The 27,870-nt window shown below is 38.7% G+C and overlaps 1 long non-coding RNA gene across 2 annotated transcripts; it reads left to right on the forward strand.

Moving 5' to 3' along the window:
* The first annotated feature begins 13,128 nt into the window (after nucleotides 1-13,128).
* On the forward strand, nucleotides 13,129-15,762 carry LOC147508040 (uncharacterized). Of its 2 annotated transcripts, XR_015216289.1 has the most exons (4): nucleotides 13,129-13,248; nucleotides 13,951-14,351; nucleotides 15,024-15,326; nucleotides 15,618-15,762. It is a non-coding gene; the product is annotated as an uncharacterized LOC147508040 (long non-coding RNA). The 2 variants fall into 2 exon arrangements; XR_015216288.1 differs by lacking the exon at nucleotides 13,129-13,248 and having other exon boundaries at nucleotides 13,528-14,351.
* The last annotated feature ends 12,108 nt before the right edge of the window (nucleotides 15,763-27,870 follow it).

Consider the following 27,870-nt stretch of genomic DNA (forward strand, 5'->3'; position numbering starts at 1 on the left):
GTGTTTGGAATCTTAAGACATCATAGGAAATATACGCCCCGCTATGTTATGAGTGGCGTAGCTAGGAAATGATGAATCATTTCTACAACATATTGAACTCCTAGAAGTGTTATTGTATACGTTACTAATAATTACTGGCTAGAAAATTACTGCAGGCCAAGGATGACGGATCTCCGTTAGAATGATTTTATGCATCACGCCTATGAAGTTTTAGTAGTGGTGGAAGTACACTTCAAAAGAGTTTAAAAGTTGAGGTTTATCCTAAATTGTTTAGAGTTTGAGTTAGGGAGATTGGAAGAAGAAAGGTAGACTCTTAAATATTAGAATGGTTCTAAGCTAATGAACTTGAAAGCTTTGATTGTTGATTAACATGACTTGAAAACTTGAAATGAAGATTGATTAAAACATTGAAATGAAACAAGCAAACAAGATGAAGATTGAAACAAAGAACAAATAACAAGTTTGATTAAAATAAAGAAAATGAAATAACAAGTTGATTGAAATAAATGAAATGAAATAACGAGAAATTAAAAACATGAATTGAAAAACAAGACAAGAAAATAAACAAACCAAATGGTTTGGATCCTAAGACAATAGATGAGTTCTCTTTCTTTTGCTTTTTGTTTATATACCCATATTTTTGCTATTTACAGATTTACCCTCATCCATTCTAAACTAGACACTTACCCTTTTCACTTTTGCTTTACTTTATGGGTGCCTTCTTAACCAAGGTAGGTTTAGGGATAAGTCTTCATAATTTGAAATAAGGGCCTCCATATTTGGTATTCTGATTTGAGTCCTTTGACTGTTGACTTTGACCGTTGACTTTGACTTTTTTTTCAAGTACTTTTCCACAGCAGCTACTGGTCTTCATAATAAGCGTGATTAAGGCTTTTTTTTTATGCTAAAATGCAGCTTTTATGATAAGTGGTCTGAAATACTCCTTAACCTGAAAAAGACAGTAAAAGCTATGAGTTGTCTTTTCGTTAAGCATAAGAGGGACTGTAATGCGGCAATATACGGGTAATAAAATGCACATTTGAGAGCTGATCAGCCTACGCCACTTATATCATGTTGGTAACTTGCCTAGAGTCTGGAGCTGCGAATGACAGGAGATATGAGGGTGTTTGAGACACAGAAGAAGAGTGGGAAACACATTGTGTGACTTTTACATGTGGCAACTCCCCACTGCTCACAACTTGTCGATATTGTCTCCACTTATGTTACCCAAGTGCCCATGTATGGCGGCAATACACGGGTGTGGGGTGTTAACTCAAAAGGCCTCAACATCAATAAGTGTGGAGCAATCTAATATATCAAGAATCCAAGAAGGCTTCCTACTAGATATGAGACTGAACTCACGCTGGGTATTTGTAGTAGCCATATTCAGGGATGTATCACATAAGTACTGGGCCAAGAGATAAGGCCCAGACCGTAGTGTGTATTGGGCCTAGAAAATGGGCCCAGGACCATACTATGCCCTATGAGTAACCCTAAAAGAGGGATATAAAAAGGGGGAGAGAGGAGAGGCATAGAAGGGTGAGGAGAGAGAGGTGAACTACGGCGGCTTGATCCCGAAATGGGTACGTAGGCAACCAAATTGGTGCAGCCGATCAAAGATAGAGCTTGAGTACTAGTAAAGTGAAAAGTCGCGGTATTAGGGTGCGACAAATGGCGCCGTCTGTGGGGAGTCGGGACTTTGGCTGAACTGATGAAAGATTTTCAAAGTCAAATACTCAGCTTGCATACATGCGTGGATGATGATGAATCCACCTGACTTTGTCTGTGAAAGCAGTGGATCCGGCTGACTTTGCTGATGAAGACAAAGAGAGAACACAGAATCAAGGATTGAACCAACCTAAAACAAATGGGTTTGGTTTCAAGTTTCAACTCTCAACAACCGATCGGTTTATGGTTTCACGCGGAAGCAGGGGAGAGCTGTTTTTTGTATAATAGCAACGGTAAAGATGGAATCTTTTGGAGTGGGAAGAACTGGTTCTGCACCATTTCGAACAAAACAGAGTCTTTTAATAAGAAATACTCATTTCAAGTATGTGTGTCTGTTTTTTGGCTTTCGCCGGTAGTTGTTCGAGCTTCTTCTTCCCCTTTCGTCTAGCACCACCAAACAGTTGGCGAGAATCACTCCATGACTTCAACCCCTAATTTTCTTTGATTTGCCTTGGTTTTGCTTCTAGTTGAAGCATTCTTCTTTCCACCTGTTGAGACAGTCGAAGAGATTATCTTGGATTTGGATTTAGATGCACCTGTCATAGAAGTTTTCGGTGATTGAACCTCTAGACCATCCGACTCTGTCAAAACACTGGAAACACCAGATTTTTCTGCTGACTCTAGGAACCTTGCATCTGATTCACAATTCCGAGCTTGGGAGGTATCCACCTCTATTGATGGGTCAATTACTTCACCAACTTCAGCTGCCTGCGCTTCTGCATCTTCTTCTCCACAGTCTTCCTTGCTCTCCATAATCCCTTCCAAGCTACTGACTTTCTGTTGGTGCACTTGAGCATTTCTAGCAGTCGCCTCTTGTTCTTTCTTCTTCTTCTTCTTAGTCCGTGGAAGCTCATAACAACAAGTTGTGTAGAGAATTGGACAGGACTGTTTATCATCATCTGATAATATCCAGAAAAGGAGGATGGTTCTGCCATCCCTGTCTCAAAAGAAACTACAGAATTCGTTACATACGGTGTGAAGCCCAACTCTTGTGGCATATTTCTCTCTCCAGTTCAGTTCAGGGTGAACAGTTGAGGCAATCAACCCTATTATATTCGATACTAATGGAACTCTTTTATAAGAGACGCTCTGTTTGGCGTCGAGGAAGATACCAAACTTCGCAGTTGGGTGTTCACTTTTCGCCTCGCATTCGCCTGCCAGAATCGTTGGGTGTGGTCGCAGTTCGACTTCGATACGGAGTCTCACCTCGGGACACCTTTTTGAGTGATGAAAGAATCAGTTCACAGATTGTCACGTAGAGGATGAAGTTTTTAACGGAGGTCTTCCTCTGGCATCCCATGAAGCAACAGCTACAACTGAAAATAATGAGCATCCTTTATCCACACCAGATGTCACGGAATGGAATTCAGAAATAGGCCTGCACACAGATATAGAAGCTGATGATGATAATGGTGAAGACTTAGTCGGTGATAGTAGACACGAAGACCTTATGACCCGGTTGAATTGTGGCACAAGATTGAGCAAGGGATCTAGTAGCAAACGGGGTGAAAATAGACAATGTTCTTTGAGGAAATAAGGGGAAGAGTCAGAAAGCTTGGTGCTACAAATGGAAGAGAAGCACAGATTTTATCCTCCTAAAAAAATAATGCACATTATCAACTTCCACCCCAAGAGCCAATCTTAATATTCTTAAGCAAATGAAAGAGAAGCCGATTTTATCCTCATGGTTGCAAATATTCTTAATCTGAGGAACACTATCTGTAGAGCCAATCTTCCTGTTTCTTAAGCCACCAGATATTACCTTAAGCTTTGGGACCACTGCAGCAGAAAAGAGTGAAAAGAGTGCCATCTTAACATGGAGTTTTCTGAATTTATTAACAGGAAAACACGATTGGGTTGGTGATGACTTAAACAATGGAGATGTGGTGATAGCCAATGAAGACGTAGTGGCCGTTGATGGTGACGTCAACGATGGAGATGTGGTGATAGCTGATGAAGACGAGGTGGTCGTTGATGACGCGGTTACCATTGATAGTGAGGACGACTCTAATAGTCCAGGAGCGCGGCAGGACAGAAAGAGAGGCACCCTGGCCTACTTTTGAGCTTCGGTTATGTCTCCATTGTTGAGTGGTCTAGTTTAAGGATTTGGATGAACAACTGATTCTCAGCTGTTGCCCTTGGTTGCTGTTACAAGGAAGCACTGCAGGAGTAGAGGTTTCGAAAAGATTATATGGTTGGCAGTAAGCTCCTGCGCCAAAGATGTGTAACATTTATGTAGATTATGATAGGACGAAAGGGACCAAGATGAAAGAGGAAGAACAGAACCTAAGCAAGAATTTCTTAACTATGGTCATGGACAATGCTTCAGAATTTCTCGTAGATGGCCGTGGTTGTTTCATGTCTCAAAGTGTGCCAGGAAATAGGATCTTACATGTTGAAGTAGGTTGCTGTGTCTGATTTGTGGAGAATTCCTATACTTATGGTTAATCGTCAAGTCTTGGACAACAGAGCTTTGATCTATCTGATCAGAAACAGCTGTCCAGTTCTGATATCCTTTTCAGCAGAAGCCTATTTTTCACGGCTTGGTGAACTAATGGATTGTTTAGATCTTCATGTGGGTATGGTCTTTACTGATGAGTGGAGTTGCCGACCCTATTTAAAAATTCTTTGCAGGTCGCACCTTGGATGCATGGTTTATGGAAGTGTCCTAAATTGCGATGATTATACATATGTTGACATGCATTGCTTGGATATAGCGCAAGAAATCCGTTCTGCGTAATTGGATTCTTTGCTTCACAAGACGATGAAGAATAATTGTGTTGGCGAATGATTGAAAATATCACTAGGTGGGAGAGAAAAATGGGGCCGCCAACACTATTTGGGGTTTGGGAAAACCAGATAAAGAGGGCACCTTTCCGTTAAGAACAGGGAAAAGAAGCCGTAACAGAGGGAGGAGGGGGTTCAAGTCGAGATCGGGTGTGTGAAAGAGAGAGCTTAGAGGCTTAAGTCGTCGTCTTAGTAAGACCTAAGTGCGTAGAGACCCAAGTGCTAACGCCATGAAGGCCTCGGTTAGCCGGTTATCAAGGGTGAAATGGCTGAGGAAACAAGGGCAGTGGAAAGAATGTCAAAGATCCGAATGGTGTTGGGCGCTAGACAATTTGAGGAATGAGAAGTCCCCCAACCGGCGACAACCCAGTCGAGCCCGCAGAGTGGGATGAGCCCTCCGCGGATCAGAGATGCTGGAGATACAAGGGGCAATGAGAGAGCCCCAACCGGCGACAACCCGGTCGAGCCTGCGGAGTGGGATGAGCCCTCCGCGGATCAGAGATGCTAGAGATATATGGGGCAATGAGAGAGCCCCAACCGGCGGCAACCCGGTCGAGCCCGCGGAGTGGGATGAGCCCTCCGCGGATCAGAGATGCTAGAGATATATGGGGCAATGAGAGAGCCCCGATCGGCGGCAACCCGGTCGAGCCCGCGGAGTGGGATGAGCCCTCCGCGGATCAGAGATGCTGGAGATACAAGGGGCAATGAGAGAGCCCCAACCGGCGACAACCCGGTCGAGCCTGCGGAGTGGGATGAGCCCTCCGCGGATCAGAGATGCTAGAGATATATGGGGCAATGAGAGAGCCCCAACCGGCGGCAACCCGGTTGAGCCCGCGGAGTGGGATGAGCCCTCCGCGGATCAGAGATGCTAGAGATATATGGGGCAATGAGAGAGCCCCGATCGGGCGGCAACCCGGTCGAGCCCGCTGTGGGATGAGCCCTCCGCCGGATCGAGATGCTAGAGATATATGGGGCAATGAGAGAGCCCGATCGGGCGGCAACCCGGTCGAGCCTGCCGAGTGGGATGAGCCCTCCGCAGATCGAGATGCTAGGGATACATGGGGCAATGAGAGAGCCCTAACCGGGCGGCAACCCGGCCGAGCTCTGGATGGATGAGCCCTCCGCAGATCGTAGATGCTAGAGATACATGGGGCAATGAGAGAGCCCCTATATGCGCGAGAAGCCCGAAGCGAGCCCGCTGGAGTGGGATGAGCCCCTTCACGGAACAGAAAGGCAAGAGACAAAGGCGTCAAAGAGAGTAGCCCCCCCGAGCACGGTTGAGGCACGGTCCGAGATACGAGAGATATGCGGACATGAGATCCGAATCAAACATGGGGGCAAGCTGAGTTGCCCCTCATCAGACTCCACTCCTTAGCAGAGACAGCGGGGGTGATGAGCCCTCTGCGGACATGAGATCCGAATCAAACGTGGGGGCAAGCTGAGTTGCCCCTCATCAGGATTCATTCAAGAACAGAGACGGTAAGGGTGATGAGCCTTCCGCGAGCCGGAGTTCCAAACTGTAATTGGAAGGGGATGAGGTCCTTTGCGGACGTGATATTGAGGTCCATGAGTAAGGGCAAAGGGGATGAGCCTTTTGGCGGATACAATGTTGAGTTCTGCGAAAGGGTGAGACACTCCGTGCACATAGTAGTAAGTTATGTGGAGGAGAGCTTATGGCCGGGACAAGACACTCTGCGGGTACGGTATTGAATTTTGTAGATGAGAGTGGATAGCTGGGTGGAGACACTTCGCTGGCATGAGAATTGAGTTTGAAGAGTGAGGCGGGGGGATGAGACCCTTTCGTGGATACGCTAATAAGTTATATGAATGAGAACCGATAAAGTGAGACACTTCACGCATACATACGGCCTATTAGCCGATGCACGGATATGAGATGTCCCGAGGAGAAAAAAGGCTACGCTGATCCACGGGACAATGTGGATATCTAGAGTTCGAAGAAAGAGACAAGGAAGTTTGAGGACTTCGGTCCGCCCGTCGTCAACGCCATGACCCGGAAGGGGCAATTGTAGTAGCCATATTCAGGGATGTATCACATAAGTACTGGGCCAAGAGATAAGGCCCAGACCGTAGTGTGTATTGGGCCCAGAAAATGGGCCCAGGACCATACTATGTCTTATGAGTAACCCTAAAAGAGGGATATAAAAAGGGGGAGAGAGGAGAGACATAGAAGAGTGAGGAGAGAGAGGTGAACTACGGCGGCTTGATCCCGAAATGGGTACGTAGGCAACCAAATTGGTGCAGCCGATCAAAGATAGAGCTTGAGTACTAGTAAAGTGAAAAGTCGCGGTATTAGGGTGCGACAGTATTAATTATGAAAAAAAACCAGAAAATAATTGAAGTCGAGAATATATTATGAAATCACCATTTTATTATGGAAAAAATTAGTATAATTATACTAAACTTATTGTCCCCTTAGCAATCACAAATACATTTATTGTGTAGACAATACACTATACACTCCTCTCCTGGACAAGTCCTGAACATACAGTCTTGCATAGTCCTACATATGGGACCTTCAGGACCTTCTATCTTATTAACACAAACTTTTTCTGTTTCAAACGTTGGACTTTGAGATTGTGTAGGTGTTATTTTAGCCTTTACTAGGTTAACCCCAAACACTGAACCTGCAAATTGAAAAATTGTTAATGTCTCAAAGTTACAATTTTAATTTTATTCCCACAATAAATTAAAAGAAGACAATTATTTAAATATGACACATCTTTTTTTGTAAAATTAACTCATTTTGCAAATTTTGTGTAGGCCAGGTGAATCATCTACATTCTTGTCATCCTGCAAAAGATAAACAAGTTTGGAGGATTCACACTACCCTGTAATCTGATGTGTTTATAAGAGAGTATAGAAATTAAAACATAAAATTGATGTGGTGAGAAGATAAGTGGGAAGTGTGCACATTACAAATAACTTTATATGGGGAGGTATGCCACAATAAATTATATATATGAGATTCATATGCATGTAGGTTTTGTTGTAAGGGGTAGAGTGGGGTTGTGATGTGGACTTAAAAATCAAGTGAGATAGTGGTGATAAACTGGACGGAACCTAAGAACGCTCAACTTTTAACTCTACCATTTCTTAATAACTAACTTGACGATGAAATTAAATATGAATTTGAACATGAATATTCTTCTTTAAAAAAAGAAAAGAAAAAGACATGCAACAGCTAGGTACTCTCCAAAACATTGCCCGATCGCTTATTTAATATTTTAGATACACAAACCTATTACTTGAATGGCAAAACGTTGAATTTATTAATCTATTATCTTGTTTGTGTCATCCAATGCTTATATAGTTCTAATTTCATAAAATAATACACTAAAACATGTTATATAATAATTTCAACGAAGAAACAATGGTGTATTACGTATTGCAAAATTTTCCAACATCAATATTTTTTCCTTTGGTGAAATTGAACAACCAGCACTGGGATTGAAAAAATATTTTGTTGTATGTATTAAAATCATTCGGTATATAATCGAAACAACATCATGTTCTTGTCCAAATAAAAATTATATAAGAGTGAGAAAAAGAAAAAGAAAAATAAGAAAAAACCTAATGCAAAAAGCAAGACTACTATAACGAGGAGACTAGACTTGAGAAAAAACATTTTCGTTTTATTAAGGTTTGTTGTTTGCTACAACTATAATTGTTTGTGTTGTGGAGAAGGATATGAGGTTATTTATAACTAGAAAGAAGCATGGATTGGTAGACAATTTAAAGCTTAAAGATCTTTCTACAATCTTGTCTTAATTATATTGCATTCTCTATGTTATTTCAAAATGTATTTTTTTTATTTAATTTGTTTCCGTTTTCGGTGTACCTATTATTCTAATTTTTTCCCCTATAATAGTAAAAAAAAAAAACATTTGTTATTTCTTTAATAATTTTGTTTCCCTGTGCATTTTTTATTTATAAGGCCCAAGATTTAGAGAGAATATATCCTCTCCCAATGCATATTGTGAGCAAAAACTATAATGTCTTTTGTTTTATGTAACACTAGCCCGGCCTATATATTAGTAATTGTGACAGTTGAAATGGTCTACTTGAGTTCCGTCCTATACAAATTTGGCAAAAGAAGCTACCTTCCTTTAAACCTTCGCATCAATCCTTGTAATCATAATGCATGTGTGGAATTATGTTTATCGAAAGACGTATGCATATGAAAAGGAGAACAAGATGTCGTCCCTACAAATCATCATCGGCTCTAAGCTTTTTGGTGGTGTAAAACCAAATCTTACATTGTAGCCCTAAATATACTAAATATTCTTTTTAATTTTGAGTTAATACTGGAGTGTACTACAATTTTGTTAGACCTTGACATTTGTTATATGTATTACATAATGAAAAAATTAGTAAATAATTTAGTCTATTCGATTTGTAATTTTGTGATTGATTAAAGAACAAAATTTATTCCACATTAATCAATCGATTAGTATTGGGTTGTTGGATCAGTCTAGGATTTAAAATTACTGTTATTAGGGGAATTGTGAAATTAATGTGAATGTAGTTATATTTAATATGGAGATTGTCTGATGAACATATTAATTTTGCTGACTAGAAAGAAGCTTGGATTGGTAGACTAATTAAGGCTTAAAGATCTTTCTACAATCTTGTCTTAATTATATTGCATTTTATATGTTATCTCAAAATGTCTTTTTATTTAATTTTTTTCGTCTCGGGTGTACCTATTATTCTAATTTTTTCCCTATAATAGTAAAAAAAAAAAACATTTGTTATCCCTTTAATTTCATAATTTTGTTTCCCTGTGCATATTTTTTTTTGTAAGTGCCAAGATTTAGAGAGAATATATCCTCTCCCAATGCATACTGTGGGCCAAAAATCTTCAATAAGAGGATGCGTTGGTCACCTCTTATTGAAGATTTTGGGGATGACTCTCTCTCTCTTGCTCTTTGGAATAGGGGATCTTTTGGGGAAAACAGAGAAAAAGAAAATGGACGCCTCACCTTTAAAACAAATTTTCTTACCTGTTACCACTTTATAGCTACAACTATCAAAATCAACACTAACTACTAAGAGAAGGGACATCCAGTAGTAATTAAAGGGTTGGTTGTTTCTTGGTTTCACATGGGTAATTAAGTGATTAAGGACAAAGGAGGGAGGACCATTCCACTACATCCTAAATTTTTCCAGCTCCTAACGTTGGGTATCATTTGACTTCCCTTATATCTATTTGATTATATTTTCATATGCAAATCATGACATCATACTATGGGCCAAAACAATATATAATGTCTTTTAATTTGTTGCAAAATTTTGTTTTATGTAACATTGGCCCGGGCTATATATCAGTAATTGTGACAGTTTAAACGGTCTACTTGAGTTCCGTCCTATACAAATTTGGCGAAGGAGACTACCTTCCTTTAGCCTTCACATCAATCCTTGTGATCATAATCTCTATTAGTAAAATACACCATAATTAACCTGGCCTTTTAAATTAGACCAGCTTTTTTTCTACCACCTAATACCCCTAATTAAATACAAAAAAATATTATTCAATGTCTTTAAAAAGGACTATTTCGTCATTTAATTTTTTATTTCTATTTATACTCTTCAATTACAACACACAGATAAAGGAGTTTTATGTAAATTCAGGGCAAAAACCAAATCCACGCTTATATTGACATGTACGCGGTGTTTCCTTGCCATTAATACCTACTTAAATACCATTAATACCCACTTAACTACCATTAATACTGAGTTCTTTCAACTTCAGGAAGGTTAGTTTCGTTCTACTGGCCTCTAATCATTATTTGAAGATTTATGATTTTTTTTTAAGAAGCATGAAATAAAGTTCTCATGTATAGTCTCTTCACTAAAGGGCTTCTGTTCGAGTTGGAGATCTAAGAAACTTAGTCTGTACTTATCAAAAAGTTATTTGTTTGATTCCCACAAAATGTGACAGTTCAAACGCTTAGCTTACTGGATCGAGGTTCTTTTGCTTCCCTTGAATAGCTATATGGAATCCATGTGGTGATAGATGGTAAAGAGTTGTATGTGTGATAGCGGTTGAATTGGATTGGATTGTATTCTTCTACTGCTTTGAATATGTGTCTATTGTACTTATATACATAAGAAAAGAAATATTTTCTGCTCTTTATCCGTTAACTCTATGCGGGTACTTGGCAGCGTGAAGAAGCTATCGAAAAGAAGTTGAGAGGCTTCAAAACCTCGCAAATGGAGGGACCTCACAAAGATTGTCATGGAGGGAAACAGAAAAAGTCCAAGGAAAAGAAAAGAAAACAATGATGATATGCAGTTGGAATATTCGAGGTAATCCCGTTAGTTTGAAGGATCTCTCCACTTGCTCTTTGAGCACGAACCACATATTCAGCAAGTTTGGGTGCAATCTAACACCGTAGTAAGGATAAGAAACCTAAACAATGACAATGTGCAATTGCATTCTTCAGAGGTACTCAAGTTGGTTTGGACAATCTCGTGACGGTTAGTTCTTGAAAGAAGCCACATCGTCGGCATGCCCAACCAGCTGATGAAGCCAATCAACTAAGTCTACCATTGTTGACAAACTCAAAACAAACCTCCCGTAGAGGCTCTCTATGTGATGATGGTCATGACCTTCACAGGTATGCTGTGTAAGATTTATACTGCTGACAACTTACTTACTTTCCCTTTCTACTTACCCTGTGATTATGAGTTAGGTTATTGAGTTTTTAGACAAATAACTGTGTGGGAAAGCCTGTAAGTTCCAATATGTACAAAGTTAACTAAGTTTCTTCCAATCGTATGTGTTCACCACTCCATATGCATGATTCTGTTTTCTGCTTACATCCTCTAGAAGACTGCATGAGTACAGCTTTAATACTTTAAATTCTTCTAGAATCCATAGTTCACTTGAAGTTTTAATTTGTGTGTGAAGCAAAAGGACTATGCATAATTGTTCGTTCTTCAAAAAGTTGATTCTCACCTGTCTTTAACTCCAACAAAGTGCACGTTTTCTCCCCTTCAACATGAGGTCCTGAATATGGGATTTTAATTCTTGAATCTTCCATCTGGTTTCTTGATTAGCCACTTACAATTTTTGCACATTAAGAGTTGTATTTTTAAGAGTACGTTATCACGCTGTACATTCTCAGTATCACACATTAGATTATTTGGTATGATGAATAGTTGTTGGTGAAATTAAAATGAGACTGTGTTGTTTTTTTTGTTATGATAGCTTCCTTTTCATAACTTTTTTTTATTACTATAGCTTTTTTTTTACTGGTACATGATTTTGATGATTTTGTTTACCATTGTTGATGCCCTTGCTTCTTTTCTCATTATTTGTATAAATAAGCGTCTTCAAATTGAGAGGTGGAGATGTCCCACCACTTATATCCCTTTCGAAGATGTCCTTTAGAACACTAACACATCTGAAGTATTTGATTTTTAGTACTGATGTACAAGGGATGGAAGAAGAGCTGGTGCCTTGCCTATAACTCCATTGAGCTGGAAGTAAGCTTTAAAGTCAGTTTAGTTCAAGTGTTGCTTGCGAATCAGGTTAGGCCGTCATGTATCAAAGGTAAAAATTCCTACCTTCTTCCATAGCTTATCCCTTAATAGGGCTTCTTATAATATTAGTTTTGAAACTGGGGGTTATCGAGTTGTTCATAATTGGAAAGAGGTTAAATATTTTTGGTGTGAAATCACGCACTAGGCCAAGACAGGGGAGAAAAGATTAATTATTTTGCCAACTGGCTGTGAAATTCGTATAAAAAATGAACCCACGGTCTAAATGGATATGGAAACTATGGTGTTTAATTAGTTGTTTAAGTATGTGATTGGCAGGAATTTCCATTCTTTTTAGTGGCTTCCAAGAATTTTAGAGTGCTTTGGATACTTAAAGTTCAAAGCATTCTACAGGTATTTTTCCACCAATTGTTTCTGGTTTACTTTCAATTATGCACGACATATAGGTTTGTGTATGGAAACAATTTTTTATATTAAAATTGTTATTGTACGGTATGAGTGTCTTAGGTGTGTTGTTGCTTTGGGCCAAGGTAAGTGTTATCTATTTTGTCAATTGTGTTTATGGACAGTCTTTTCTTCTTCGGCTATGGTTATATACTACTACTACAAATAAGAGGTTGTACCCTCCTCCAACAGTTTTTGAGGCCCTTTCATTTATCTTCTCTACTGTCTTAATAGTGTTAGTATGTAATAGACCATTTCTTCTCAGAGAGTATCAACCGTTACTATGGCCTTCACCGTCTTACAATGTATCTGATTTTACCACATATAGGCACCTATTGTTAGTGGAAGAGAGCCTACACGGCTTCAAGATGAGAGAAAGTTAAGGCTGAGCTCTAAAAGAGCTAAGTGGAAAAGCGAATCAGGTAAGTTTTTAAGAAAGATAATATTTACATATAATTTTGTTCAAGATTGTGACTCTATTAACTCAAAATTGTTATTGTTGTGAATTGCACAATATGAGTAGCTTGTAATAGGTTTACGAGGAAGAATTTTTTACCCCTTGTGACCTGTGGATATGTTTTTCAGTTTATACTTAGAAGGATCGAATTTTTCTTTGTCAAACCACCACTTACCACCGAGGTATGTGTCTTGCTTTGCTCTTAATTTGATAGTCGAACTGTTGGTTCTAAGTTTTAGACGTCATAATATTTTCTTTATGATTGTACCAAAGCAGATAGTGGAAGTTGTTTCAGAAGATTGGAGGTTAATGCTTTCTCGACATTCTTTTCCTTGCAAAATTTTTATTTTACAATTGTGCTTGAATCGTTGCTTCATATATCTATTGAACATTTTGTCTAAAATATCAGAGTGAGGTTACAAAAAGTTGGCTCTACTACAATTTAAAGGGGTCAAGCAATAAGGGTCTATTATTGATGTAATGATTTTCAACTTTTTACTATAAGTTGGAATGTTTTTTAGGACAATAGAACATCTTACAGTTTTTTTTTTTTATTTGTTTATATAATATTAGTGGATTTATAGAAGCAGAATTTTAGCTTAAACCTATGAAGTATTTAGTTCTTATCTTTAATATTTTCCTTCTAGGAAAGGTTATATGATCTTATGTCATATTTTTGATATGTTGATTCTTAATCGACTTCATTGATTGGTTTCTCCATTTTTTGTAAAGTTCTTTTCTTAGTATATTGTGTTGTATAGGGATTAGGGTTTTGAAGCTTTGAATCAAAGAGTTTTTGTGTTATGATTGATGTTTTTCACTTGGTCAAACCATGCTACTCGGTTAATAACCAAGGGAGACGACATCCGATGTCTGACAATTTAACTAACCCTTCATTTAAGTTTAATAGATCATAAACATATATATGTAACATGTTATTAATTGCTATAACACTTATCCCTGAATGCACCTTTAACCAATTCTCTACTAATGACATCCTCTAGCAGTCACTGATTCATGAGGTTTATGAGTCATTACTATCACTCAAATACATGAAGAACGAACTTAAGAAGTCAATCAAATAGAGGAAGATTAAGCTCGGGAGAAGATGTTGCAAAACCTACAGAAGAAGTGGATTGATGGGCTGAGGCTTCAGCAATTTGATACCAATCTCGAATCAACTAGCAGACCATCCAGGTTATTGAATGCTCATTCTTATTACGTCTATTTTCTTCCTATCATTTGTTGTGCTTACCAACTGATTAGACTTACAAATTGACTAGGTCGTGGTTATAATTACAAATTGACTAGGACATGGAGCGCTTATTGCCCTACAACTATGTGTAATCGGCACTACCACTAATCCCTGTCAATTTGACACACGAGCAAACTAAGAGGGAACTCAGTTGTGAGTTCATACATTCTGCTTCTGTAGAACATGCACTTATGTTTGCAACTCACTTATTAGTTGTTTAGTAGAATTGTTAGACACAAAAGGATCGAACTTGCTCCACAATTGGATGGTGATAAGGATTGAAGTCAGAAACCAATTGGATAGTACTTTAGAATTTTCACTTATTAGTTGCTTTACAAGGCATTATTCAATATTGATTGGTAAGTCTAGCTGATAATAAAGAATCTCTCATAAACGATCTAAGCCTGGTTTTGACAGAAACCAATTAACCTTTGCCTTCATTACAGCATGTTTTATTTTTGGCCATACTTTTCTTTTTTATATTATTTTTCCTTTTGCCTATGTAGAGCTTTTGTTTTAACCTAAAGGTTGATTGCTCTCAAAGAATATATACTTCGTCCCAAGTATGCATTTGTCCCTCCCTTCTCTCTACTAAACAATTTTCTTGCTTATATATAATTAAGCATATTCCACTTCAACATGTTCGTTAAATTCAGACTTAAGTTTATGTATGTGATAATGTTCACGTGGAGATAATCAATATCATTTTTTTGGGGGTAGATAAGTTGTTATAGTGATAAGCTATTAAAGTCACTTTGGCCTATGGTTCTTGGGTGGTGATAGACTGCTGAAGCTTTCCTTATGTTTCTCTTTTGTTTCCTGTAGTTGGTCACTGCAGTACTCCTGTGTAGACAAGTGAAAGGCAATGGACTTGCGTAGTGGTCTGCAACACTTATGATTGATTAGTTAAACAATCGCGGGTCTGTAGTTGGAATTTGAATGATAATTGGCATTAGGTTATCACTATTTTGATTAGACTAAAAGCCTGAAACCATCAAGGATTTCACTGTCCTCCTGCCTCTCCATCTTTTCAAGGATCTTGCTATTTCGTTTGGTGAAGAAACCCAACTTAACTCAAAGCCAACAACAATTCTCCTTTCTCCAAAATTTAATTGATGGTTGCATAAGGTACGATTTTTTTTCTCATCTTCTTTCTATGTTTGACTATGTTTATGGGCAAGTAAAATAAAAAGACAAAGATCTATATTTTGGATGCCTATCTGCTATATATGTCGGGAAAATCTATATAGATATTGATAATCAAATTTGATGAGCATGGAGTTGTTGTACTTAATTATTGTTTGTTTCCATGAGAAAATCAAAGGATGTTGAGATCTTACACCAAATGAGTTTAATTATACCAAGCTTAGAAAGTTAGAGTTTGTGATAATTTTTATGTTACTTTTGAACTTTCTTCAGATATATCTCTACTGTGGTAGCAGTTGATATTCGAGTTCGTGACGATTTTCACCCCTGGAATTACGATAGTTTACCCAACAGCTTATTTTTTAAGGTGTGGATAGAAGAGATGAAACCGGCTCTTATGTCAATTATAAGGACTGCAAAACAGTGAACCAACAGTAGCACTTTCAAATAAATTATACTAAAAAGGGAATTGGAAAAAAAAAAGTTACTAAAGTACTTGGCCTTTGCTCAAATATGGAGCAGTGCTTCCTTAAACTTTACAGTCTGCGTACTATAGAGTATAGACACAAACTATAAACGTACTCCAATCAAAAGAATCTCAAAATATAAAATGCAGCACATGAAAAATGAGAGATATTTTACTGATAATATCAGGGATGTTGAGTCCATTGGAGAAACGGCCAGTTGCACGATGAGTGGGATAGTCGATTCCATATGGATAAGCGTCAGCACGAGCAGTTGTTAACAGATAGTTGTTGAATACAAAAAATGCACGCGCCTCTGCTTGAGGAACAAAAATGCCCAACACTATAACTACACTTATTACCATGGAAGCAACAAAAGCCGAAGAGTTCTCCATAGTGTTTTCAAATGTCTAGAATAAAAAGTGTTGAACACAGAAATCTCTTGAACTATCTGTGTTTTAACACACTCAACTCTGACACGTACAGAATGATGGGTTTGTGTGCCATTATATAGTATTTTGGTTGTAAACAAACACAGTTGCAAGTTAATATTTCTTGGGGTAGGTTAATAAAAAATGGCGAAGTAAAATTATGTTTACACTTTTCGGCAATTTCTTTTTAACATCGCGTGCATAGCACGTGCATCTTGCTAGTTAATATAATGCATGTGTGTAATTATATATGTGTATCGAAACAAGTACACATATGAAAATAGGAACAAAATGTCTTCTCAACAAATCAGATATGAGACTGAACTCACACAGGTTATTAATTACGAAAAAAAAATGAAAATAATTTAAGTTAAGAATATATTATGAAATCACCATTTTATTATGGAAAAAAAAAATAGTATTACACTAATTTATTGTCCCCTTAGCAACTACACATACATTTACTCTGTAAACAATACTTTATACACTCTTCTCCTAGACAAGTCCTGGACATACAATCTTGTATAGTCCTACATATGGGACCTATGGGACCTACAAATTTATCAATACGAACTTTTTCTGTTTCAAACGTTGAATGTTGAGATTGTGTAGGTGTTATTTCAGCCTTCACTGGTCCCAAACACTGAACTTGCAAATTGAAAAATTGTTAATGTCTCAAACTTACAATTTTAATTTTATTCCCACAGTAAATTAAATGAATGCAATTATTTTAATACAACAGATTGTTTTTTGTAAAATTAACTCGTTTTGCAGAGTTTGTGTAGGCCGGGTGAATCATCCACATTCTTGTCATCCTACAAGAGATAAACAAGTTTCGAGGATTCACACTACCTTGCAATCTGATGTGTTTATAAGAAATAGTATAGAAATTAAAACATAAAATTGATGTTGTGAGAAGATAAGTGGAAAGTGTGCACATTACTAATAACTTTATATGGGGAGATAAGTCACAACACTAATTATCCATACCACAATAAATTATATATATGAGATTCATATGCATGTAGGTTTTGTTGTAAGAGGGTAGAGTGGGGTTGTGATGTGGGAATAAAAATCAAGTGAGATAGTGGTGATAAGCTGGACGGAACCTAAGAACGCTTAACTTTTAACTCTGCCATTCCTTAATAACTAACTTGACGATGAAATTAAATATGAATTTGAACACGAATATTCTTCGTTTAAAAAAGAAAAGAAAAAAGACATGCAACAACTAGGTACTCTCCACAACATTACCCGATCACTTATTTAATGTTTTAGATACACAAACCTATTACTTGAATGGGAAAACGTTGAATTTATTAATCTATTATCTTGTTTGTGTCGTCCAATGCATGTATAGTTCGAATTTCATAAAATATTACACTAAAACACGTTATATAATAATTTCAAAGAAGAAACAATGGTATATTACGTATTGCAAAATTTTCCAACATCTATTGCTTTCCTTTAATTTGGTGAAATTGAACAACCAACACTGGGATCAATAAAATATTTAGTTGTATGTGTTAAAATCATTCGGTATATAATCGAAACAGCATCATGTTCTTGTCCAAATAAAACTTATATAAGAGTGAGAAAAAAAAGAAAAGAAAAAGAGCAAAAACCTGATGCAAAAAGCAAGACTACAATAACGAGGAGACTAGACTTGAGAAAAGACATTATATTTTCGTTTAATTCTGGTTTGTTGTTTACTACAACTATAATTGTTTCTGTTGTGGATAAGGATGTGAGGTTATTTATAACTAGAAAGAAGTTTGGATTGGTAGACTATTTAAAGCTTAAAGATCTTCACAATCTTGTCTTAATTATATTGCATTTTCTATGTTATTTCAAAATGTCTTTTTATTTAATTTGTTTCTGTTTTGGGTGTACCTATTATTCTAATTTTCCCCCTATAATACATTGTGGGCCTACACAATTTTTTACGTTGTGATTTTTTTTTTACATTGTGATAAAAAACAAAATTGAAAAGTCATGTGGGAGTTTCCCCACAAGTTCAAACCATATTGGCCACAACATTAATAAGGGTATATAATATCGTCTTTCAACAGTGGTCAACCCGGTTTGGCCTTAAGCCATAATTATCTGCCGACCCAAACTAGAAGCTAAATTAAAACTTGATTATGTCCTATGGGCCTTAAATATCCTTAAATCAAGAGTTAAATCAAATTACCCATTACTATTAAGAAGGACTAGTACTTGGTCTTTTAGTCCTTCAATTCGTAAAGATTGCCTAGCGCTTTTGATTAGGACTATTTGGTCATTTCAAGATTTAGTAAATATGGAAACCAATTACATGCCATATTTTCAATTGTACGCCCTATTCTAAACAAACCAAAACAAGAAATCGGTAAAAAAACCAATTTCGGGTTAAAATCACTCAAAAAGGCACATTTCAAATGGGCAAATATATTAAGGGGCATGGGCACTCCTAAACTTTTGATAAAAGAAAAATTAGTAATGTTAGTATCCTACATTAGGCCCAACATTAGGCCCACAGTCGATAACCCAAACACAAGAAAAAAAAATATAAAAAACCTAAGAGCATCTCTAAGTGGTGGAGGCATCAAGTGTCATGTTTGAGGCTAGATTTGAAGCAAAAATCCACAAACAATAACCAACATTAGGTGGGAGGCAAACTTAGTGGGACACATTTTAGTAGTTAACAATATAATTAAAAAATCTTTTTCCTAAAAAATAGGGTGTATTTTGGTTAAGTGGATTCCATTTTAGATTTTTTTTGGGTATTAAAACACTCATTTTCCCATAAAAAGTGGCGATAGTAAACACAACAAAAACCCACACTATACTCCCAATGTCATGAGACATTTGGAGTGTCAGAAGAAATGTTGAAAAAGTAAAAAAAAAAAAAAAAAACCCCACACGTGACACTCCCACTGTTACGCGACGTTGGGAGTTTTGTGCCGCATTTGCAAACGAAACAACAAATTTGTCTCCACAGATGCAACAAAATACTTAATGCCTCCATATTTGAGTCCACCTAGAGTTGGATTTGGCCGAAATTCCGAATGGTGGAGGCAAATTGACACTTGATGCCTCCACCTAGAGATAATCTAAGTGCAACTAATATCCAGCCCACCTGTGTGTTGTTATTTTGTAAGACACATATAGCTCCCCTCCCATTCAAAATAAACATATTGGAAGTAGTTGAACAATTGAACAAAGCAAGGTATTACACTATGCAGGTGCCAACTAACAAAATTGGAAAAATCCTTGGGTGATGATACCAGAGGTCTAGGGTTCAAACCCTGCCGCATCAATGAGTTACTGATCTTGTCTAAAAACAGACTTGCCATTAAAAAAAAACATAATTACACTATTACTTCCCACCATTCTTGAAGGTTGAAATAATCGAAAAGGAATTTCCTATTAGGTTTGTATGCAAACTGATTGATGTGCATACTGTAATGGATATACACACTGAATGTGCATATCCCATTAGGTAATGCACACTAATTATTGTGCATATGCACACTGAGTGTGCATACCTAGCTAATAAGCAGGGTTGTTTTGGTCGGTGTAAAGGCTCGAATTGGTGTAGGCTTTACATGTAGATTATGGAGGAGGATGTAGATTAGGTGAGAGTTTGATTGAGTTCGCGATAGATGCGAGCTGCCTACGTATCAAGTTCTTGGGTGCAATTTGAATCAAGTCGGACATAGTTCATCTTCTCTTTATATAGGCAAGTTGCCCGCGCTTCCTCCTTTTCTGCGTCAGGTCAGGTTCAGGTCTTCAGGTCATCTCGTGCACCATGATGACGAGTAATGGGGGTTTAATGAGATGCGCCACTGAAGCTACGGTCTTGAATGTAACAGTTCAGCCATACGTTACAAGCCGTTATGGAACGTGCCTGAGTGGACTGAGCTTTATGGAGGTCGCTTCTAGAAGAGATCGTTCGACCGACTCGAGTCATTTTGAAGCGAGCTTGTAGGATGGATGCCTGAGGTCGGTTGGTGGTGACATTGCATTGGATGCGAGTCTAATATTGGCAATCTGTTCGGACATGTCGTCTTCCTCTTATGCGATCTTGTGAGTTGGTGTTACTGTGCTAGACACGTGTATAATATCTGTGTGATGATTTTTCCTAATCAAGAAACATAAATATTTTGTTGATGATCAAAGAACAACTAGAAGTATTGAATCAATAAGAAGAAGAGATTTAGAAGATGATGAATTGAACCACGTTCTTTAATGGCTGCCTACGTATCCTGTGTCTAGGAATCAAACTCAAAGTGTAGTTCAACTATTCTATTTATAAGAATAGATGAGGTTTCCCAATTAGTGTTTAACTAGGAGACCGTCTCTTGTTAAGTATCATCTTGATGAATAGATGATGTTTCCCAATTAGTGTTTAACTAGGAGACCGTCTCTTGTTAAGTCTCATCTTGACTCTTCTAGAAGCCCCATGTTTCCCAAGTCAAATAGGTCTCCTTTATTGACTTAAACAACAGAAAAACATGTTTTAGGTTCGATTGGGAGTTGGAGTTTCAAACTTAGTAGTTCCGATTTGGTGTTCCTAGTCGAGTTGGTTCTCCGAGCCTACAACTCGAACTAGATCCGAACCTCCAGTTCTCCGAGCCTACTACTCCAACCGGTTCCGAACCTCCAGTTCTCCGAGCCTATTCCAACCAATTCCGAACCTCCTCTTCTTATTTAACTTCCAACCTAGGAAGTAAGAGGATTTGGACTTGAAGTGTGTTCTCGTACTTTCTACCCACACCAAGACCATATCCGAGCCTTACGAAAGATGCTACCACGTGTTATATATCTATTTGCTAAAATATGCACACACGATGCCCCTTTTTTTCATGGGTTGTGAATCAAACCCTTAAGGAAAAAGGCCGGGTAAAATGTATCGGCAAAATTTCTCGCATTACTTTAGTGCAAGGAATCAGAATTCGACCTGCCATGACCATGCCCCGAACCTTGTATATTAGGCCGAACCTTGTGAAAACCGGTCCTACCATGCCTTGTGATGATCCGGATTTGAACATTAAGAACTTGGTGAAATCCGGACATACAATGCCTTATGATGACCCGGACTTGAACTCCTGCAAGTGCAACTTGGAACCGAGCCTTGCGAAACTTGAATTGTTGAACATGAAACTCTTTTAGGTTCGGGCACGTTCATATTATATAACCCGTAAGTGTAACTCTTTTTAGGTCCGGACATGTGACCCGGAGCTGTAACCTCTTTTTTTTTTTTTTTTTTTAGGTCCGGACATGGACCCCTGAACTTGGGCTCACATCCCATTTTCCCATAACCGGAAATGTAACTTGTCAACCCGGAACTGGAAGTGAAACCCGAACTGGGCCTTGCGAAACTTGAGCTGGGCCGTGCGAAATTGAGCTGTTTAACAAATATAACAAAAGGATACCCTTCGTGAACTTCTTCCTTCATCCTTTAAGTTTTGCCCAGCGCGAATTCTCACTAATTTTCTTGCTGCCCCCACTCAAATAATGGATGAATCAAATAATTTGAACATAACAACTGAAGAAACTCTACCAACAAGAGCAGTACGAGGCTCGCAAAGTCATTCTCAGTGGAAGATAGGTAACAAACTCAAAGTTAGTTCTGAACAAGCTAGGCAGTGCATCGGCACATGAAGCAACAACTTGCAATAACTCAGAACCACACTCATTCATCCGGAGTTGGGAATACTTGAGCAGGAGATGTGAAGCCCACCAATCATCCGAAATTGAGTCATCCTGAAGAGAGAATAAAGGAGAATCTTTATACTTGTGGAAGGAGTCGTTTCCTTGCTGAACTCCTTTTCTCTTTCAACTAGAATTCGTTTCCTCGCTGAACTCCTTTTCTCTTTCTATTTGTATAGCTATTTTATAGTTCTGAACATTATATAAACCTCCTGTGAGCCTCCATTACCACCTCAAATTTATAGTTAAACTTTTCTGTAATAATTTCTCCATTAGCAGACTGCCATACATAAGGTGTTGAACCTGTACTTTCTTTGATTGATTAAGAGATTGAGTCCAAAGTGTGCTAAGGTTTGTGTAGAAGAACTTGAAGTTTTGGGTGTCAAGGTGTCAATGTACCACGCTTTTTGTCTAAAGTTTTACTTTCAATGTCTCACCCATCGCCTTCGGTCCTTTAAATAGCAAGGCGTTTCGATTCAAGATCGGGCAATGCCGCTTCAGTTCAATTGCTATAGCAGTTCGGTTATAAAGCAATTATCTATTTGTTTCTCTTCGACCGCGCCGAAAACTAAAATCCCCACTTTTGATCGGAATATTATCCCATTCAGTGATATTTCGGATTTGGAAAAGATCCGTAACACATTTGCAATTCCAAAAGAAATCAACATTGAATATCCATGGATCGCCGACCTTGGAACCGATGAAAATCCCTTTGATATTCCTTGGATCTGAAAGTCGGACTCCGACTCCCCTTGCCTTCGTTTATGGCAGATGCCCTTGAGTACTTCCAAGTCTCGATCAACAGAGTAATGCCTTGGTTTGTTCGCAATGTCACATACATGCACATATTGGGATGAAAGCACAATATATTGGTGACTTGCGGAGTGATATCATACTTCTATAAACTGATGATCCTAAATAATGGAGACTGCACTCTTTCTGCTAAACCAGGAGTTGAACGTGTCATATTATACGAAGGTAAAAACAACGATGACTACTGGCGTAAATATGCTATCCGTGTAACTGGTGGTGAATGGGGTGATGTCACCTTTGATAATAATCGAAAGAGGATCCGGTCCGGCTTTTCTTTGTCAAAGGAGAGAGTGGATGTGGGACCCCCCTCTCTAACTACTGTGGAACGAGATGCTGTGATAGCCCTTATTGCACTCCCAAACTCCGAGAAATGCCCTGCGTCCATAGTTCCAGACCCATTATTAATCTCAGAGTATCTGACTATGTCACCAATGGAGTTGCAAGCTTTGGAGCCCGGAGTTGGGTATATGGGTGGGAACCCCGAAACTGCTACAACTTCGTACCCAAGGGAGGCCTTTATGGCAAAGAAGGTCCTTGGTCTTATTTCCAAGTCAAATTCTATCATAAAAAAGGGAGCTCCGAGCAAATCAAATAAACCTCCTCCCGAGGTTGTCAGATTTGCGAAGGTGAGTAAGCCGAAGGTGAGTAAGGCTATAAAAAAAAACATACCGAACGAGGAATTGGGCAAGCTTCCAATGCTATCATTCTCGATGAAGATGAAAATCCCATTAGAACTGAAAGTCTAGAGTGCGGTCAATCCTCAGGAATCAAGAGTACAAAGGGAAACACCGAACCTTCAACTTTCTTCGTTTATGATACAAATAAGTCAAATATTGAAGTGGGTGGTGACACTATGGGGTAGATAGTAATGTCGAGTTCCCTTTGACTGATATTGAAAATGTGGACTTCATGCAATCCGATCCGGAATTGATAATGAACCTCGAAAATGTGGAACAAACCTACTCTACTAGTATTGTATCTGACAATAACCGTGTTCCATCCATTGAAGTCGAATAAAAAGAAATCTCCTTCTCCAATTTCCCAAGATGAGGACATTCGCTTAAGGAAAAAGACTAAATCGACATCTTTGAACTCTAAACTTACTCCAAACCCATTTGTTCCAGTTCCGAGAGTGCTTGGATTACCAGAGAATCCCTTGATTACTGACCAAGATACGCTTAAGGACCCTGGAGTTGCTTTGGGATTGGTTGAATCTATGAGGCTTCCCAAAGAGAAAGCAAAACATAAAAGAGTACTTCAAGCTAACGGCAGCACAGAACGAATGTGTCGACATATGTTGAAGGTAACCATTTTGTACTTCAATTCCTTACATCAAGTTTCGGTTGTCTTTTGTTTATATACACTAGCTCCTCGATACATAAATTGTAATTCTTCCGCACTACAGGCTAGCATGGATCGTCCACAACTTATGCTCATTTCGTAAGAATCAGGATGAAGTGGATAAATTCACAAGAGAGAAAGGTGACTTGACGAAGCAAATCCTCATATCCAACCAAAAGATTAAAATATTAGAAGGTGATTATGATATAAGCAAGAGGAAGAATGAAAGACTAGCCGATGAGATTGAGCAGTCGAGCCGCTCGAGAGATCTTAGAAAGACCGCAGAAGAACAAGAATCTTGAAAGAGACCTTGAATTCACCAAACTTGAGCATCAAGAAGTTCTTAAAGTAAAAAACAACTTAGCCGAACGAGCTTCCCACTTTGACGGCTGTCGTGAGGCATGGCAAGCTGATCGAAACCGTTTGAATGGCGAGTTTGCAACGCTGAAGAATCAAAGATGTATTATGAGGATAAAGCCATGGCTTTACAAAAGAACCTGGCCCTTTAAAATCCGAGCTAACCGAAGTTAACAAAAGTGCCGCGTTGACAGAACTAGAGTTGATAGGCTCTCAGTTGATAAATAGGGAGTTGGGAGAATCACTAAGCAAAGCTAACGCAGAGCTTGAGCTACTGAGAGATCAACTTGCATCTCCTTCCAATTCCTTGCTTGCCCCAGTTCCGATTCTCGAAGTTCATGAAAGGAGCGTAAAGGAGGTGAACGAATTCTACACCGAGCTAGTTGATGTGGTCAGTTCAAGCATACAAGAATGGTATCTCCACCACTTGTCGCGTGCTTGACATTCTTGAACCAGAGTATGACAAAGCGATATGGTGAGAAACTCGATCAAGCTTGGGCATCTGGAACCCTCCCTCATGATGATGACGTCCCAGTATCCCGATCTTGAGATTGATGTTGACAAACTTCAAGAGAAGTTAGAGGATGATTTGGCCTCACAAAAGTATCAACAAGGTTCCGAGGGGAAGGTTTGGAATTAGGTTCAAGAAGACCATGATGCAGATGTGCATGAGGCGCAGGGAATTAATCGATAACTTCACCTGTAGCTCTGAAGAAACCTGATTACGTCCCGATAAGTAAATCCTTAAAATGCTATTAAGTTGCAATTTACTTATCTATTAGCAATTGACTTTTGATTAGCTATACTTGAGTATTTATTTTGAGTGAAACTTTGCTAAATTTGATTCAAAATAATCAAGTATCGCGGCAATCAAAAGTGGAGTTCCCCGACTAGCTAGGAAATGAAATTCCGAACTTGGACAAGTTCCGAACGTGGAGTTCCAGACTAGTTAGGAAGTAGAGTTTCGAACGTGGAGTTCCTGACTAGCTAGGAAGTGGAGTTTGGAACTTGGACAAGTTCCAAACGTGAAGTTCCAGGCTAGCTAGGAAGTGGTGTTCTTTTCTCCTTATTTGCATAAATATGTATACAGAATTATATTTTATACAAATTCATATTTCGAATCTTAGAAAAACAAGGTTTTGTAGGAAAATAGGGTTTGTCCCTGTGTCAATTCCTGTAAAAACCTTTAGTTTTGTTAAGAAATAAGACTTTGTAGGAACGTAGGGTGTGCCCCTGTATTATTTCCTGTAGAGTCATCTAATGCATAAAACGACACTTATAAGCATAAGGCATTAGAATTGCGCTTAGCTAGATAAAATCCAAGCTAAGTGTAAACTTTCTTAAGCACACACATGGAACAACATATGAGATCTTTCACTCATTATCCAAAGAAAGTTTTCTTAAGGTTCTGATACAAGTGTGACCAACATATGGGATCTCGCACCCAACATCCAAAAAGTATCCCAACATAAAAATAATAAATTAAAAGAAACAACACTCTGAAAAGAGAAAGATAACTTTTATTAAAAATACTTGTGGAAATTCGCAGTGTTCCATGGGTAACACTCTAACAAAGAGAAAGATAACTACTATTGAAAATACTTGCGCAAGTTTGCAGTATTCCAAGGTTTAACAAAAACTTCACCATCCATGGATTTAAGATAGTAACTACCATTGCCAACTATCCTATCAACGACATACGGACCTTCCCAATTAGCTCCTAACTTCTTAGGCGCGGGGTCCATACGGAGGACCAAATCCCCTTCCTTGAAAGATCGAGGTCGTACTCTTTTATCAAAAGACCTTTTCAGCTGGTGCTGATAAGATGCCAGTCGTAAGGCTGCAGATTCTCTTTTTTCATCCAACAAGTCCAATTCCCGACAAAGAATTTCCTCATTGTCGAGGGTGAGTACTAAATCTGACTTCTGGGTAGTGACCCTCATCTCAGTAGGAAGGACAGCTTCGGTACCATAAGTGAGAGTGAAAGGTGATTCTCCAGTCGAACGTCGAGGAGTTGTTCGGTAGGCCCAAAGTACTTTAGGCAACTCCTTAACCCATAATCCGCTTCTCTCCACGAGTTTCCGTTTTAAATTATCCAAAATAACGCGGTTAGAGGCTTCCGCCTGACCGTTACCTTGAGGATATCCAGGAGAAGAGAAAAGTTGCACAATGCCCCAATCTCGGCAAAAAGCGTGTGTTTTGGTGCCCCAAATTGTGTCCCATTATCGAAAAGAATGACTTTAGGTAATCCAACCTACAAATGATATTGTTCCGGATGAACCGTGACATCAACCTCCCCGATATTAAGCTAAAGGAACTCTCTATCCACTTAGTAAAATAATCATTTGCAACTAAAAGGAACTTCATGTTACCGGGAGCTATAGGTAGAGGACCAACAATGTCCATTCCCCATTGAGCTTAATGGCCACGAGATGCCGTAGGATGGAGTTCTTCGGCCGAACATGGATGTAGTTAGCATGTCTTTGGCAAGCATCACACTTCCGACATAAGCGCCCGTCCGCATCTTTAAGCATATAAGGCCAAAAGTACCCCTGCCGAGTATCTTGAGTACCAAAGATCTGCCCCAAAGATGATTTCCACATTCGCCCGAAAGTGTATCTCTTCAAGTAAAGTGTGAGCCTCGGCATGAGTAACACATCGCAGGTGGTCCTAAGTAAGACTTCTTATACAAGTTCTCACCAACAAGTAAATAACGCCCCACTTTGGCTAACAACTTCGTGTTTCGTCTTCTCTCGGAAGAGTGCCATCTAAAAGATAAGAACGATCACGGATCCATCCAGTCCCCACCGAGCTCGCAAAATTGGAGCCACAAGACAAACTAATTCTTTTTTCAATACTAGGTGCCGACCGATATTCGACGGGAATGGAATGAGCTTCAATATCCCCAAGCAAAGAAGCTAAGTAGGCAAGTGAATCGGCATGCCCGTTGTCGATCTAGGCAAATTAATGAAATTTAGATCTTCAAAATGAGAAGTAAGAGATCTAACCAACTCCAAGTATTGAGCCATACGAGGGTCTCGAAGCCAGAACCACCCTCAATCTGTTGCACAACTAATTGAGAGTCGCTGAATCTTGAGATGTCGTACTCTAAGTTTAATGTCATAGACAAGCCCGCTAGCATAGCTTCGTACTTTCGGTTTTAGTTGTTAGATGCCTTGAACCCCAAATACACCGATTTTTCTAACTTAGTGTTATCCGGAGTCAAGAGTACCGCACCAATACCTGCTCCTTGGTCATTGGAAGATCCATCTACTTAACAACTTCCAACCTCGATATGACTCCAAGGTCGAACCCGACTATGAGGAAGTGAGTTAGGTTCGCCTAACTCCATAAAAGCAGGAGGTGACTTTTCCGAATCTGCTACCGTTCTGTCGGTGGCCGAGGTATCTAGAGGAAAATCGA

This window comes from Coptis chinensis, chromosome 3 (genome assembly GCF_015680905.1).
Source record: "Coptis chinensis isolate HL-2020 chromosome 3, ASM1568090v1, whole genome shotgun sequence".
Lineage (NCBI taxonomy): Eukaryota > Viridiplantae > Streptophyta > Magnoliopsida > Ranunculales > Ranunculaceae > Coptis > Coptis chinensis.